Below are 5,126 nucleotides of genomic sequence, written 5' to 3' on the forward strand. Positions count from 1 at the left end.
AGTCAGTGCAAGCCCATGCTCACACAGTTCAAAAAGCTTTTCTCAAACTTCCACTGAAAGTATCTCGCTATGAAATAAAGTGCATATAAGTACATAGATATTCTTAATGTAAGGCTGTAAAAGGTGTTCAAATAAACCTTGCACTAACTGAAACCGATCTCACATTCAGGCACCATAGACTTTCCCACCCTCAATACTTCATTTTCACGAACCAACTCATATGAATTACCAACAAAAAAGAACCAACTTATATGAAGAAATAATATGTTCCGCTGTAAAGTCTGAGACCTAAATCAAGCGCATGGTTAAAAGATATGACATCTGAGTTTTTCATAGAGGGATCTGAGATGGGTATCCAACTTGTTTTTGAGGTCACGGTCATGGCCAATTGAACTATGCAACATCTCCTCTAAAATCATAGCCAAGCCCCTCTCTCTCTCTCTAATAGACCCTCGTTTTCTCTTTGATATCATTTTAAGACTTAGCATTTTAAACAGATAAATTTACATATCACTTTTGCAATTATACCAGAGAGTTCCCCCTTATCCATTTCATGCACTAAAATAAATACCACCAAGAGAAAAGAGAAAGAGGGTTAAATTTTATGAAGCTCTTTCTCATCATATGTTCAACATCTCATTGCAACTCTATTATAATTCAGTGGAATAGAGAAAAAAAATACCATGTTGGTTTTGTTGTTTTTATCTTTTGTTTCCCAATCAAAATCTCTCATTTTATTCTTATTCCATAGCATGATTCAAAACTCAGGAAAAAACTAGTTGGATCATTGTGCTTCTTTTATCTCTATTCACTATTTTTTTAATTGGGCTTGTTTGGGCTTTTGTAGAAAATAAGAATACCACACTTGCAATCAACTCTGTCAGAGGAGCAGTGGTGTAGGTCTTACTGTCTTAGGCTCTGTTTGGTTTTGGGAAGATTCGGATGGGATGAGAAAAGATGGAGGGATGGAATGGGAAAATACAAAAAGGGGGAGAAGTTTATGAAGCAATCCAGTATTCACCCTCATCCTTTTCTCGACCGAATAGAGTGGCGACTAGGAAGAGAAGCACAGATCTAAACAAAGCGACAACTATGAAGCAATCCACTATTATTCTCTCTTCTCCTTCTTCCCATCTCCCCCCATTTTCTCTCTCGCTCCATTTCGTCACTGCTGTTGCAAGTTGCAGCGGCAGTAAATCTGCATGTCCCCTCTCTAATCTTTCTCCCTCTCTTCTTCGTCTTCTTTTTCTTTTGCTTTGTTTAGAAAATCAAGAACATAAACATGGTGAGACATAACCTGTCTAGATTGTAGAAATGGGTAAGTCTGGTTGCGACTCCCCAAGGAAAACCAATAGTTCATAAACAGGGTTGTGCCTGTTTCTTAGAATATATTAATGCTATACTGGAATTTTTAGAGAATTCGATAACAGATACTACAGCAAAATTGGGTTTTCTATTTCGTTTTAGAAAATCAGGAGCATAAGCTAATGGCGAAGAAGTAGCTTTGTCTCCATGATGGTTTGGAATGGTGTAGGGTGTAGCCGCGTGGAGTGGAGGTCCTGGAGGATGATCTGTCGATGATGATTTTGTGCTTGTGGACGAGGTGCCCACTGCTTGTATCACGGATGAGTGTCTTCACTACTCTGTCACCACCGAACCAGAAATGACGAGAGGGCTGTGTTGCTGCAAGTAGCTTCCTTTTCTACTTCGTTTTTCTTCTCGCTGGATTTATCTGCGCTGGTGCCGTTGAACAGGATTGTGTTGCTGGCGATGGCATTAGTGCCGTTAAACACCTGTACTTGAGATTTTCTCATCAGGGTCGCACTCCGCAATTTTGAGATCTCGCATCCCACTTTTTAGGGGCGAGTTTTCTCTCTCCACCTACTCTCCCTTTGAGAATCGAAGGCTCCACTAGGTAGTGATCCAGAGCTGAAAGGAAAGGCCTTTCAACAGGGGTTGCGAACAGATATGTAGGGCATAACTCGAGTGAAGGGCGTTTTTATATTTTAAAATGCGTTGAAGATGTCCTAACTATTAGTCAAGGGCAATTTTGTAACTTGACTATTTCTGTTTGGGTCAGATATGAAAGTGAGGTATTTGTTGGATTTTCTAAAAATTTAGAGGAGAATTTTGTTAAAGTGAGATGTTAGGAAAAGTTTTTATGATTGTCAAAAATTTGAAGAGAGGTTTTTATATTTTACCATAATAGTAATAATAATAAAGAAAGAAAGAGAAAGAAGAGTGAGAAATTATTTCGGTAGGAAATGGACATAGCAGAGATCACTTGTTTCTACTTTTCCTTCTTTTGTCATAATTTTATTTATTATCGGAGGGGCGTGTATAATTGGTTTGTATATTTCAAGGTAAAATAAATAAATTTGGCGAAAGAGAGACTGGGAGATGTAATTATATGAGGGTAAAGTGGTAAAATAAACAAAGATGCAGTGGCAGTGATTATGACTTATGAGTGGATTATGGGCTTTGGGGGTGAGTGGGACGAGACCGGATCTGCTCCTCGTGAAAGGCGCCTCACACGCGCCTTACAAGCACATCCTACCATGCGTTGAAAGTTATCATTCACGGGAGATATTCTCAATGCAGGGTGGATGTGCATATGTGAAGCGCTCGAGTGTGAGGAGCAGATCCCGTCACGAGTGGGACTGGCCTCCAACTCCAGCCTCTGAGCCTTAACTCTCTTTATTGTTTCTTTGCATCGGTAACCGTAACGGTAATGGACTAATGGTATGGTATGGTATTATTATATTGTATAAGATTATTCAACACGACACAATAGTGGGAAACTTTGACATCAGTCGTGGCATCTTGAGCCATGGGGTTGGTATCTTGATGGCATTGATCGGGTGTGTGACACAATAGTGGGAAACTTTGACATCAGTCGTGGCATCTTGAGCCATGGGGTTGGTATCTTGATGGCATTGATCGGGTGTGTGTTGTCTCTTCACTCTTCTCTTACACAACACTCACAAGTCACAGCACCTGTGGCTGTGACCTGATCTGCTGGAGGAGTCTGTTTTATTTCTTTTGTTAATAAATAATAAATAAATGATATTAAGAATTAATAGGTTATAGATTAATTACTTAGGTTGGTTGTATTTCGAATGATTGTCAAGTAGCAGCATCAGTAAAAAACAGAAAAGACAAGGTTGGATTTGTTATCACATTCCCACTCCCGTCTCCGGTCGGTCTTCTTCTTCTCTTCTAAGTTGTAATTAAGGGTGGGCCCTGTCACCTGTGGGAGGATTGAAGCTTCCCTCCCCCTCCCCCGAGGGCCCTCTTTGTTTTACTTTTATTTATTCTGAATTGAATTTTGCAAAATCATTCGCATGCTTTATTGTTTATTCAACAGTCAGTCAGTCAGTCACCCAACTCTATAAGTGACGCTTTATCCATCAATTCAAGACTTCCGGCTGCACTTAATTAATATCAAATTCACAGTTCTTTAATTTACTGTATTAATAAGACCTTAAACTCCATATAATGATTTCAATTTCTTATTGATTGATGAGAAGCATTAAAGTCATCTCTTTCAGTTTGAGACTTTGAGCAGAGGGAGGGAGAGATGTCAAGGAAAATTAGTTGGAAGGGTGTAACAGATTAAGTCTTGTTGTTTGGAGCCCAAGTGATGGATCGAATTCGAAAATGAAATGATGATATTTCCTTGGACACCTCTTGCCTGGTTATGTTGGTCAAAGGACCAAAGTGGTCCAACATTCGGGTCGATTTAAAAGATTGCAACACTACAAATAGATTGGTCAATTATTGCATTCAAATCCCAATTAAACAGGTTTGAATTGAAATTAGGAATAAGACACGGCCGACTCTTTTTTTTTTTCATTCAAATCCCAATTAAACAGGTTTGTATAATATATATATATATATATATATTTTTTTTTTAAAGAATGGTAGATTTCAAAGGTTAGGTTTCCAATTCAACAAAAAATATCTCCAATTTTCCTTTTTTTTTTTTTATCCGCTCCATGGGATGATGGCGAGAGACAGGATCTGCTCCTCACACCTGGCGCCCCACATGCACATTCGGACATGCATTGAGAACATCTCCGGTGAATATTAGTTATTATTCATAGGAGATGTTCCCAATGCACGGTGAATATGCATGTGAGGCGCCCATTTGTGAGGAGCAGATCCCATCTCTGATAGGGAGTACATAATACAACAGAGTAATTCATTCCTAAACCCATAAAGCCTCCAACCATGCTACAGGCGGGATTGGATTGTAAGATTGCAGTGATTTAAAATTAAGGTAATGCAAATGATTTAGTGCAAATTCTAATTTATTTTCCTTCCAAATTTTACTTTATTTTATTTGATTGTAATACACATGAAGTAAAATAAGACGTGAAACAAAATGAAATAAATTAACCGGAATTTGTATTCTTTTCATTTGCACTCTCATGCTTTTGTACTAGTACAAATAAGATTGAACTACAACCAAATGCAGCCTAAATCTCCGTTACAACCAACAGCCATTTGACATCTTGTCAATTTTCCCATCTAGCTATTTTTACAGATGATTATATATTGTTTTGTAAGACAGATGAAAGCCAAATAATGACTTTAAAATAAGTGTTATTGAGATTTGAGGGGCTATTGAGTTAAAATATTAACTTTCAAAAATCTTATATTTTCTTTCAGCAGAAACAATCGCATATAAAAGGCATAAAAATCTTTGGGCGCAAGACTATATATTGGTAGAAATAAAAATCTTGCATTTAGGGAAATTGTAAGAAGGGTGGAAAAGCAAGGATGGGATGGCTTCAAGGTTGATTAAGTAAATTGACATTCTAATCCCCCGAACTTCTGTTTGAGGGTTTAAAAAACCCTTGAAGAAGAGTCCAACTATGATACTAAAAAGATTCAATAACTAAAAAAATCTGATGAGCAATCAATCGGACTATCCAATTAAAAACCAATCAACTGGTATTCATTCACATTTATGTGGATTTCTGATTGGTTAATGCTTTTCAAAGATCATGCCTTCAGAAAGAGGTTGCCACTTAGATGCGGTATACATAATTAAATTATAACTTATTTGGTTTTCAATTAATACCATTCAACTGAGTTGGTCTATACAAACCATAGTAGAA

This window comes from Nelumbo lutea, chromosome 3 (genome assembly GCF_056320005.1).
Source record: "Nelumbo lutea isolate HS-2025 chromosome 3, American lotus-T2T, whole genome shotgun sequence".
Lineage (NCBI taxonomy): Eukaryota > Viridiplantae > Streptophyta > Magnoliopsida > Proteales > Nelumbonaceae > Nelumbo > Nelumbo lutea.